This window comes from Fukomys damarensis, unplaced genomic scaffold, assembly GCF_012274545.1.
Source record: "Fukomys damarensis isolate Sample0158 unplaced genomic scaffold, DMR_v1.0_HiC HiC_scaffold_12, whole genome shotgun sequence".
NCBI classification, from domain to species: Eukaryota; Metazoa; Chordata; class Mammalia; order Rodentia; family Bathyergidae; genus Fukomys; species Fukomys damarensis.
In genome coordinates this window covers 37,584,573-37,597,644 of record NW_022900924.1, presented here as the reverse complement: position 1 = coordinate 37,597,644, position 13,072 = coordinate 37,584,573, and the positions used below count along the sequence as shown (strand labels likewise).

The following is a 13,072-nucleotide window of genomic DNA, read 5'->3' as shown; positions in this document are numbered from 1 at the left end:
ACACGGCACAGAGGTTCTTGGAGGGGAGAGCAGGGATCCCACAAGGCACCGGTGGCAGTTGTTTGATGATTCCCTTTTGAGAATATCCCATATATTTCAGCTTATTGAAGGTTTACTTATTTACTTCAGTTTAATTACCTAGGAATTATACTGTCTAGTTTTAACTAAATCTCACAAAAAGATTCTTGGAAAGAAACTGCACATAGAAGCAAAAATAGGAAACTGAAGACTGCTAGATCTGATGCTTATAAATTACAGAAATAAACTCTTCGCCTGTTATGAAATGATCTAATAATTTTAGAAGATATCTTAACAACATTGAGTATCAAGAAAGATGTTTGAAACATAGGTAATAAACTTTTAGTACTGCTGAGTTTTTCTAAGAGAAAATTATGCCTGAAGAAGACCAACAGGATCAGAAAGTTACGTTTAAAAAAAAAAAGACTAGCACAAGAGAATACATAAGGCATTTCTCTTTGTTATTTACTTTTATTTGGGTATCTATCTTAGTGTCATATGTTAATTCTTTATGGACGAATAGAGTGCATGTGCCAAAAACTTTTTCTGATAAGAATGTATTGCTGGGCTGGTGATTTAGCTCAGTGGTTCCACTGCCTGTCTGGCAAGCACGAGGACCCGAGTTCAATCCCCAGTGCCAAAAAACAAAACAAACAAAAAAGAATGTGTTGCTGATTTTTGGATAACAAGCAGCACTATATAGCTTTAGCTCTAAAATCACGAAAACTTTATGGTAAAAAATACGTGATTTTCATGGATAATAACCTTGAGGTGAATAGAGTCTAGTGGTCTCTATTTTTTGAATGATGCCTACAGAACATTTCTGTCTACGGGTACTAAAAGGATCTTAACATCTAGCTCCTCATGGTGTCTTCTGCCCGAAACTTTAGAATTGATTCCCATAACATCCTGATTCATCAGGGGTTGGTAGGGTATGGTGTATTGGCATATCTATCTATAATTTCAGTAAGCATGTGATATGTTTCATAGATGTTATCTTTTAACTCCCGGATCTCCTTATGACTTAGCTACTTGAAAGTAGTATGAATAGCAATAAAGTTACTTGGATTGGCCATGGTGTCAATCCTCAGGACACGTGTATGTTCCACTCAAACAAAATGGAGATGGGGGAGATAGAAAGGATCAGACTTCAGGGGATTTAAAGTATTTTTGTTACCAGGTATGGTAGCACATGCTATTATCCTAGCTACGGTACTTGAGAGGCTGAGACCCCTGATCTTTAAGTAGATGGCTAATTTGGGCAATTGAACTGTCATATCAGAACAACCCCTCTCCCTCAACAAATATTTCTGCAGTTATTCAGAATATTTATTTAGTTACCTTCTCAGTGTTTATGCACTTGATTTCACCTCTTTGGTATAGGAGGTAAATGTTATGATAACACTCCTTTCTATGGCATCAACTTGGTACCTACTCCGTCACTCTTAGGAAAAAAAAATGTTCTTCACTCTAGCACAGGTTGGAACATCCAGTGGTTCTCAGCATTCCACCTGAGTCCCCTCTCTGAAACACTTTGTAAAACATTAACTTTACACTTGCATAGAGGGTTCATGGAGTACTGTGTCTCATTGATTGAGAATGGTTGGAGTAAACCCTGTAAAAGACAAACTCTGAAGATGTGCAGATTAACACATTCTGATAATGTTTCAAACAAGTTATTTTTCTTTATTAATCAGAATATGTAGAATGCAAGATTACGTCATTTTATGACCTATGATCATATTATAGTATGTTGGTCCCTAGTGCGATAACATTTAAATGAGTTGAATTAATTGGTTTGAGAGCACCCTGTGTGCAAATGCATCTCTTTGAATCTCACTTTGCTCACTGATTACATACTAGGGACTTAGTTGTTGCTGTTGTTTATGATAGCAGTTTTGCTTGGGAAGATTTTCACTGGTGGGGACATTCAAGGTATAAAGATTATTTTAAATGCAAAGTTTGGAATGAAAAATCATAAACTCAGTTTGTTCTAGGGCACACTGAATATTTTCTTTTCCTTTTTTCTCATCAGCCACAGCAGCTTGTGATTGGCCGAACGGGATATTCAGTTGCACGTCCCCACATCAATGCACTGCCAATGGTAAGACTTCTCCAGCTCCCATTGCCAGCATGTTTTAATAGCTGTTTATTCTTCTCTTTTTCCTTGTTTTATTTTTTTTGAGAATTTTGAAATTTTCTCAACAGTTTGACAAAATACATGTTTAAAAATGTAATTCAAAGTAATTAAAATGACCTGAGTATTGAGCAAACAAAAACCCCTATCTTGAAATTTTTCATTTTTTGTACTTTCAATAACCTCTTAGCTAGATTATCAAAATAAAAAATATACAGTGATGAACTTGTGTTTTGTCAAGTGAACTATTCTGTGACAAATTTTCTTGTTAAAAAATTCATCAGCTTTTCTGTTTCTGTTCATTTTGCTAAGTTTTAGGATATTGTGTTTAATCCTGATATTTTTAGTTAGTGTGTCGCTAAATGGCTGAAATTCTACCTATTTTTATTTAATGAATAACTTTAAAGATAACTGTGCTTATCTATTTAAAAAGATTCAAAGTCTTTCATTGTGGAATATAAATGTCAGTCGTGTGATAAAGCAGAAAAACTACTGGACTCTCTAGTGAAGCTCTGGGATTTATTTTATTTTCTGAATGTGCTAAGAATCTGTCATGACTTGGCAATTATTCTTACAAAAAATAGAATTGGTTTAAATTTTGGAGGTACATTCTAGCTGTAGACTAAGTGAACTTGCCACTGAGCTAGAATTCAGAATGACTTTTCTTTACAAAAACTGACTTTTACCTAAATAGCAATGCTATGTATTTGGGGGAGGAAGTCAGTAAATAGCAGGAGAACGAAGTTTTATTCTTTTGTTTTTCTTGGTGTTCAGGATAGAATCTAGGGCCTTACACATGCTATATGCATGCTCTGTCCACTAAGCTATATCCTAACCCTAATATTTATATTTTAAGAGTTCATTACTTTAAAAAGTTAACACCTGTGTAAAAATATTTTTTATAGTGCATTGCCAAAGTTTTTAATTATGTTTACTAATCAGATTTTAGTTTTAAGTGTTAAATCAGAGAGCTACAGAAACTAATGTTTATAGACTGGTGGGAAATGATAGTATATCGGTCTGAAATAGAACCCATTAAAAATTAGCAAGAGCTAGACTAAGACACCTCTGAAAATATTCGTAGGAGATGATTCATTTTAAAGATGGACTTCCAGGTATGTTGGTAAAGTGGAGAGTTTCCATTAATTCAGTTTGTCTTCTGAGTTCTTACTAGGAAAAAGTAGGTCCTTTCTATGCTGGCCCATCGCTTATCTTTTTTCCCTCTTCCCTCTTAACTCTTCCCAAGCTTTAGCAGTTGATAGGGGAAATTGAAGAAAATTTAAAAGTATTTTTTTCTCAGCTTTACCTAGCACTAAGGATGGCTTGGTGTTTCATTAATTTCTGAAATGAGGTCTTTTAGATTGCTTGGGTAACTCATTAATTAATATTATTAAACCTGCTCTTTCCTCCGTTAGTACCACAGAGCTTGTCTTATAAAAGAAGTAACTCGATGATAAATCAGTTTTGGCTGTGGAGTATGTGTTCTTGGCTTTTTGAAGTTCGTATTTGCAGCCTGTTAATTTTCTTGGTTTTTAGAGTCTTTTTCTTAGTGACATATTCTCCCTGGCCTCATGCACATCCCTGTTGGCTGGCTGAATTGCAGTTGCTATTAACCATTTACTGTATCTTTTGAGGCTTATCTTCAGTGAATTTTTTAATGTGCCATTCCAACAAACTGTCTTTGTTTATTTTGTTTTAGGGACAGTTAATAGACTGTATTTGAAATTAAATCACAAACACAGCTACCAATTTTGTTGAAAATCTCTGAAATCATTTTTGTACCACAACCACAGAAATTTAGGCTTATTGTGTGTGTGTGTGTATATATACATACATACATATATATATATATATGTATATATGATCACATTTTGTTAACCACAGTTTTTCATAATGATTCCCTTCAACTTGGGAGCACTGTGAAAATGATACTGATGACTACAGATTGTTAAGTAACAATTACCAAATAAATCATAACGTGCATATGTGTATATACACATGTATATGTGTGTGTGTGTGTGTATGTATATATGTTTGTTTTAAGAGATGAAGAAGGCCAGGATTAAAACAAGCATGCTTGTACTATTGAGAACCCTTAAGCCATCTCTTTATGTTTGAATACTGAGCTAGTAAATCTATAAGTACTGATTGAAAAATGGTGCTTTTCCTAGGAACCTCAGAAATGCCGTAGTATTCCAGGTTAGACCTTTGCTATGGAGTACAACAGTCAGTCCCTCTTTATCCATACTTTGCTTTCTGAGGTTTCAGTTATCTTTGGTTAATCAATTCCAGAAATAAACAATTCATGACCGAACATGATGTGAAAACACTCTTTGAAATTGTGATTTCAGTACATATGGAATTCTTTTTGCAATCCAGTAGAGGGATTGTGGGGCCATATGGTGATTTTAATGTTAGGTTTTTTGTTGTTATTGATTTTTTTTAAAAAAGAAATTTCCATACTGTTTTCCAAAGCTGTTATTTCATTTACATTCCTACCAAATGTACCAGCGTTCCATTTTCTTCACATCCTGGATAACACTTTTGTTTAACAGTGATTATCTTAGTGTATGTGTGATATTGACAAAAATTTGTTAATATCATAGCTTTATATCTATTTAGTTGTTGATTTGAACTGCTCTTAAATACGTTTTTATAGAATGTCAACAAAAATCTATACATTATATTTATTTAGTTGCTTTTTATGTGTTCCTGTTTAATATTTTTACTTTTATTTGTCCTGTAAAGTTTCTCACATTCTGTATTTTAATTGCATCTTGTAATAAAATGTTCCTCTCTGTTTTTTGGGGGAGGGTTTTTTTTTTTTTTTTGCAGATCAGTAGTTAGATCTCATGGCTTAAGCTAATTCCGGAATATTTAAATATTCCTGTGAGTTTTTGGATTTGAACATTTGCTATGTTTTATTGTATTGTGGTATTTATGCTTATTGATGGCAGATTGCCTTGGCCAAAGGAGCCTTTTTCATGTTGACTCCTGAGTCTTTTTGATGTTTTACCAGTAGTTTTTGAGAGTACCCTTGCTCTCTCTCATGTAACAAGATTTCCTTCTTAATCTCATACATGGTGTTCCTTGTTCCAGAGGTCCTCTTTTTTGTTGTTGTTATTATTTATTTTTAGTGAAGAGCAGTCTTTAGAGCTATAATCTAGTGGTTGGTTGTTCGTTTCTCTTGGCCGAAGGAAGCAGTGCTTATGCAGGGTGGTTCTGAGACAAATTTGTGATTTTAATCTTTTAAATGTAAATTCCATATTTTTACTTGTTTCTTGTGATGAAAAACCTCTTAATGGTATTTACATGAGCATATTTTATATATTTATGGGATATATAGTATACACAGTACATGAATATATCAATTAGGAAAAATTTAAATATGAACTATAAAGGAAATACAAGTATATACGATTTATTCATATGAATCATTAATTTATATTAATATAACCTAAACACCAAATATAATGTATAATTAAATATATATGAGTACTTTACATTCTATATTTTTTGTACGTACTTTAAACCAGCACCACCAATATTGTAACAGTTGTTTTTATTTTTTGCATATGTTCCACTGGGATTTACTGTTGAATGTGCTGTTTTAATGAGCTTAAATTCTTGTGTGTGTTTTCTTTGGCCCCCAACTTGAGATGTAGTTAAGCCATTTGTTTCACTTTTAGAAGTTAGGATTTAAAAATTTAGATTTAATTTTGTTTTACAAGTTTACTAAATATCTGTACCACTTCAGATTAAGGTACATTCTTCCTCTGCAATAGGTAATTATGTTGCTTTTTCTTAAACAACTATGTCTATCTTGTTGGTTTTTAAAAAATAAGCAAATATATGTGTATAGTTAATATTTGGAAGATAGCGGATAGCATCATGTAAAGATAGTCCTCCTTTTTAGAGCTGCATAATACTCCACTGCTTGTATATACCACAGCTATTTTAAGAGTTACTGTATGTGAGAACATAAATGTGCATATAATTTTCACTCATTCTACTAAATTTTCTTAGAGCTGTATAATATTCCATTGCCTGTATAAACCCCATATATTTTAAGAATTCTTTTACATGAGAACACAGATGTGCATGAGATTTTCACTGTTTAGCAGATTCTCTTCAGATATTACGTTATTTTGATATTCCAGGAATAAACATGGAAGTCTGTTTTCCTATTTACATTATATAGTTTTATACCTAATAGATGAAATAGTATCTCACTGTAGTTCTAATTTACATCTTTTCATATGTTTTACAATTGTAGTTCCTTTTCTTTTCACTGTTTCAAAGATAGATTCTTATTTTAATGAAAAATCTGTCACCCTTGCTTGTTGATCAGTCCCTTTAGCCAGTCTCTTTCCTTTTGTTCTGATTCTGTAGTCATCCCACAACTTTTGAGAGGTACTTTTTTTAACAAGAAAACCTACTAAGAATAGAACTATGTTTATCAGTTGTATCAGGTTAGATTTTGTGGAATTGCACATTTGATTGAAACAATTTCATTTGAAAGATGAATCCAGAAAGTGGTGGAGTTGGGGAAGTGAAAAGGGAAAAGATAAAAGAAACAATTACAAGCCAGGCTTAAGTGGCACATGCCTGTAATCCCAGCACTTGGGAGGGTGAGACAGGAGGATTGCTGTGAGTTTGAGACCAGCCTGGGCTACATGGTGAGTTCCAGGTCAGTCTCAACTACATAGTGAGACCCTGTCTCAAAGAAAAGAAAAAAGAAACCATTACAGGGTACCTTAAAGAATAGGTTATTGTCTTAGCAGTTGGGCCTCTACGCGTGTGGAGAACCCCAAGGAACAATACAGAACATGCCCATGAGTTGTTATTGAAAGGGCAAGGGAGCTGGGGTAATTGTTTACCAGTTCTGTCATTCTTAGTGGAGTGATGCTTTTATCTTTTCTTCCAAAACTTATATAATTTATGGTTTGACAGGTTTAAGGGAAAGACCTCAAAAAGTTGTGTCGTGTCTCTGAAGGGGTAGGTATCAAGAAATGGTTGGTTTTATATTGAGGAGCCAGCGATCTGTTCCCTTTTACTATCAGCTTCTCAGGTGTGACAACTATAAATTAATTTGTCTATTAAGTTTATTGCCATTTTGGTCGATTATTGTGTGATTTTAAAGTGGCGTTAACTGTGAAGAGTGAATGACATTGCCATATGGGCAGCATGGTGTGAAGTTTCAGCTTGATTTAGGCCTCTGGAGAGCTGATTTGTCAAATCAACAGTAAGAGAATCACATTTAAAAAACTCTTTCATCTGTACTTTAAAAATAAATTTTAAACAAGTGTTGTTAAAAAAAAGCACTGTATACACAAATGGGAGTTGTATTTCTTGATCCCCTGTATCCTTGTTATTAGGTAACTGTTAAGTCATCTGCTGCTGGAACAACTAATCTAAGGTAGAACCTGAGACATGGTGGTGTCCCTTGAAAGAAAGAGACTTTGGTTACTTACATGAATTTAATACTTACTAAATGCAGCTGTAGAACTTGTGATAAGTTACTGTTGTTTAAAAACGGATTCTTTTTTGTTTTTGTTTTTTTTGGGACAAGCTCTCACTATGTAGTTGACACTGACCTGGAACTCACTATGTAGCCCAGGCTGGTCTCAAACTGACAAGTGATCCTCCTGTCTCAGCCTCCCAGAGTGCTGGGATTAAAGGTGTGCGCCACCACGCCGGGCTTAAAAACTGATTCTTAATGCCTCCGATAATTTTTTTTATCTATTTAAGTCCTTAGCATAGACATTTTCATCTAGGAATAAAATACAACTTATTATCTCAAGGAACACAGAATGGTGTGAGAACAAATACATATACCCACAGTAAAGGGATTGAATATGTAATGGAGTTAAAGTTTAATGTTAAAGCAAAAGTTATTTTTTCATTGAATATTATATGGCGTATTTTTAAGTTTTTCCAACGTCTCAAACTCTCCATACTACATTAAATTTAGTCTTACTAAGTTCTTATCATTTGCGGTTGGGTTATTTGTTCTAATTTTAGTAACATAGCCATAAAGCTTGCCTATTTCATATGTGTAATGAACATGTTTGGAGGCTGTCTCTCCATTCTTCCTTCTTTTTATTACATTCGTCCCCTTAATGGATAATTCTGCATGGTTTTAAATTTTTGCTCCAAAGAGAAATTAGTAGGTATATTAGTGCTTAAAAGGGATTCCCAGTTTTATTTGTCCTTTCTTGTTCGCCTCAAGTTCTGCCCTTTTACTTAAGCTAATTCCAGTTATGTCTTCATTGGAACCTAGATTGTTCACCAAGCCTGTTTTGTTCCCGTACTGTCATTGACTGTCTGCTGTAAGAAGAATCTTTTTAAAAAGATTGAAATGCTAATAAAGTTTTTATATATAAATGGCATTCATTTCCTATTAAATATATGATGGAATCAGTTTCTGTATTCCCTGATATTTTAAAAAATAAACCTGAAAGTTTGTGCATTTGATATAATTCCACATAATTTTAATTTGGTAAGTATTTTAAATATGTAGGAAACACCAAAAGATTATTTTTTAATTAAAAAAAAATTTTGGTACGGGGGATCGAACTCAGGACCTTGTGCTTGTGAGGCAGGGGGCAGCACCACTTAGCTAAATCCCTGGCCCCTAAAAGATATTTTTGATAAATTTAAGTTTTTTGGTAAATGAAAAAATAAATAAGACTAAACATGAAAAGGTTAGTATATGTTTTGTGATAGAGTAAATATCTTATGTAAATATCACATTAACTATTTAAGTTGTTGTTAGCCATATTTTATTGATAAGCAAACCATTCAACTGCTTGAACCAAGACTGTGCACAGGTCTGTTGTCTTTCCTAAGACTGTGTTTGACTTCTGTTCTGATGTAAAGAAGTAGTTGCTGCAGCATGTTAGAACTGGAGTGGGACCCCACATTCTGACGGATTAGTTGTTGTTCTGTGCATTATTTCTGTTGACAATTAGGAAAAGAACTACCAGGATTTGTTAAACAATTTTATGAATTTAAAACTAGTTTTTGCTAATTTAAGCTTTTGATTATTTCCATTTGAAGAGAAGTAGTTCATATTTTGGCTTACAAGAACTACCTTTCTCAGTTTCAGGTAGGATAGAATAAATGACTATTTCACTAAAAACAAATATTTGTCAATTCATTATTTTCAAACAATGCCCTACCATGTATCTACCGTTAAAAAAATTGTGGGCTCACCATAGTATACTAATGAAAATTTTTTTCAAAAATAGACTTTCTGTGATTTAGCCTCATCTCATATAACAGAACAGACACCTTTATTACAGCCACCAGCATGTGGTTTCTTGTGTCTGTGTGTGAATGGATGGGAGACTACTCATATCTTCATTCGGCTTGTGTTTGCTTTGGACACCTCACCTTTTGACCTCTGTGTCGAGACTTGCTCTTGTCTGTGTGGCAGCTCGCTAGCAATGGGTACTGTTGAGCACTTAGTCAGAATTTATGTGTTGTAAATATAATGCATGTTGGGTCTTGAAGACTTAATTTTAAAACAAGGAAAACACCTCAGTTTAAAACTAATAGATTCTAGCAGGCTCCTTTCCCGCTCCCTTCTATTGTGAGGGACATGTGCTGGGACATCCTGCAGATGCCTCAAACCGGATGGTGTCAACCCTATGTATGCACTGTGCTTTCCTACAAGTACATACTTAGCATGACATTTAGTTAGTAAATGGAACACAGTAAGACATTAACAACAATAACTACTAATGAAACAGAATAGTTACAACAATATCCTGTAATAAAAATTTTTAAAAACTTAATGATATTTTTAAATTTTCCATTTAATATTTAATTAATTTCAATTTAACATTTTCAGGCCTGACAAAAAGAAGCTGCAGGCAGGGAAACTGAAAAAGGGAAGACTACTGTATAATAAAAGATCCCGTATATTGGGTTAAATAAAATATATTGTTGAATGCATTCTGCCTATTTTCTTTCCCCTTTTTTTGATGTATGTGGTTACTGTAAAGCTTTACATTTACATATGTGGCTTGTGATATGAGATTGTTGGGTAGTTGTATTCTAGACCTTACTGGTCACAGTTTGCTTACTTATTAATTCACTTCAAAGCACTGAAGAATGTGGCTACTGCTAATACCTAGGGAGCTTGTAATGATCATCTGGGGATTTCTGAAATTAGAATTTGGGACCTTATTACAAATCTAAGTTAGATCTCACTGAACCAGCATTTATTTTACAATGAAGAACTAATGCTTAGAGAAGCGATGCCATGTTCTATATTTTATTTGTTGTAGTTACTAAACCAAGACTTGAACTGGATTTCATTTGCAGTCCAACAGTGTGGGATATTCTGTGTAACGCAGAATGTTCTTTAGAGGTGAGTTTTGAAAGCTTTCAGGAACCCAAGAGATCATAGAGTGGTAGGGATGAAAACATCTTGGTGAGAAGTCTAGGATTTTTTTTTTTAATTTCTGTTGAAAACAAAACACAAAAATTATCTATCTATCTATCTATCTGTCTATCTATCTGTGGTACTGGGGTTTGAATTCAGGACCTTATGCTTGCGAAGCAGGCGGCAGAACGACTGTGCTACATCCCTGGCCCTTTCAAAATGTTACTTCATTAGATTTTCTTTCATTATATTAAAACATAAAATTTTCTTCTTATCTATTTTTATTTGCATTCAGCGAACTATTCCTTTTCTCTCCCTTTTTTTTACTTTATATTGTCAAGTAATTGTTTTCATTTGTAAAGTTTCCATTTGGTTCTTTGTCATAGTTTCTACTCCTGAGAATGTCTCTCCTGTTGTTTCGAGAGCCTCTCTCATAATCTCACCTCTGAATATTGTCTGGATTAGAATTAGTTATTGTTTTTACACTGATAATCGGTTGTGCTTTCCTGTATCTTTGTATGCAGAGTAATTTTGTATTTGTCCTCTCTGTAAAGTGTTAATTTTCTTAGTCTTAATTTAAAAAAAAATTAATGTAAGTCATGATGGCTAGGCCCAGATTACAGGTTTTGTCTCACCTGTGAGCAGAGGGTTCCTTGTCAGTTTGGTGTTTGAAGACTTTGTTGTGCTCCTTTGGGGTTTACTCTTTGAATTCTCCCCTGCAGCCTCAGAGTGGCCCCTGGACTGGTATTCATACCTTTTGTTCTTAGACCTTTCCAGTGCTTCAAGAAGGAAGTGTGCTTTGTCTGTGCACACAATGGGATGAATTTGGGTCTTGGGTGGGTCCATACACAGTGGATCTCCTTTTCTAGGTTCCCCTTCTCCATCTCTCTAGCCTGGATATTTTCTCAAGTTCATTCCCTAGATGCTTAATTTCCTGGTGTAGTTTGGCTTTTCTGATTGAAAGGAACTGGCTCAGGCAAGTTTCTGAGATGAGGGGAGTGGGAGACAGAGGAAAAATGTGTATCAGTCACAGGTTGTAGTTTTTTTTGTTTTTGGGTTGTGTATGTATGTGCACAGTTCTGAGGGTTGAACCCAGCGCTTTTTCACTAATCTATCTCCCCACAGCCCCTCCATACCCTTTAAACATTTTTTTTTTCTTTTTTTAACTTTGAGAAAAGGTCTTGCTAAGTTGCCCAGGCTGGGCTTGAACTTGAAATTTTCTTGACCCAGTCCCCTGAGTGCTATGATTTTAAGTGTATGTCATTAGGCTCAGTTTGGAGGTGTCTGTCAATTTTAAAGTTTAATTGGTAGTTTTATGCATTTTTCATATGTTTGAAAAAATTTTGAAAAGATGCTTTTGTTTTGTTTTGCTTTGTTTTGTGAGACAGGGTGTCACTATGTATTTGAGACTGACCTGGAACTCACTATGTAGCCCAGGATGGTCTCGAACTCAGGCAGTCCTCCTGCCTCAGCCTCCCAAGTGCTGGGATTACAGGCGTGCGCCACCACACCAGCTCAAAAGATACTATTTCAAAAGAGACTGATAGGTAATAATTCTCTAAGCCAGGTTCTTGTTAAAATACTGTTTTTGTGGCACTCATCAAAATTGGCATTATTTCTTTACATTTGGAATTAGTGTGAAGAGTTTATCAGTGACATTTTTCTGCCTGTATTGTGAACTCTAAACTGCTTAGGATGCACAAAGATAGAAAAGTATAAATGCATAATAAAAATGAGAAGATAAAACATTTTCATAATAATTTGCTTATAGCAGTCCCCACATTTATTTGTGGTTTCACTTTTTGAAATATTGTTTCGGTTAACCATCAACATTCGCAGTCCCTAAATTTTAAATAGATAATTGTAGAAATAAGCAATTAAGTTTTAAATTGTGGGCCATTCTGAGTATTATGATGAAAACTTGATCTGTCCTATTTTGTCCTGTCCCCAATGTAATAATTTCATCCCAGAATACCCTTGCTCTATGCACTCTGTTTTCATTAGTCACTTATCAGCCATTTGGTTTATCATATTGACCATTTCTGTATCACAGTGCTTGTGATTAGGTAACCCTTATTTATTTAATAATCTCCTCAAAGTGCAAGAGTAGTGATGCTGACAATTTGAGCCATTGTGTTTCCTTAAGTGAAAAGGTAAAAAACATTTTGTGTAAGATATTTTGAGATCCCCCCATATTCACATAACTTTCCCTGTCCTATGTCATTATAGTTTTATTATTGTTAATCTATTACTTGCCTTATTTATTAGCTAAACTTTTAGGTATTTATAGGAAAACTACAGCATGTATATGGTTTGATACTATCTTCTGTTTCAGGCGTACTGTGGCCTTAGAATAGATTCTTGATGGATATAGGGAGACCATTTTAAAATGATTAACAGAAACTAAGAAAATTTCTAATATACATGTTTGGCAAGGACAGATACATAATTTAGAGCGTGCTCAGATTTAGGTAATATTAATAGATCCAATCCCTGAGATTGCTTTTTTTTTTTTTTTTTTT

General features: G+C 34.2%; 1 protein-coding gene across 3 annotated transcripts in view; it reads left to right on the top strand.

Moving 5' to 3' along the window:
• Tbl1xr1 (TBL1X receptor 1) overlaps positions 1 to 13,072 on the top strand; it is a 155,948-nt gene that overhangs the window by 69,749 nt on the left and 73,127 nt on the right. For 2 of the 3 annotated variants that reach the window (XM_010632428.2, XM_033762529.1), the window contains exon 2: positions 2,054 to 2,122. The gene's annotated coding sequence lies outside the window, so the exon portion shown is untranslated. Of the gene's footprint in view, positions 1 to 2,053; positions 2,123 to 13,072 lie in introns of those variants that run through there. The other variant, XM_033762532.1, reaches the window with a different exon arrangement.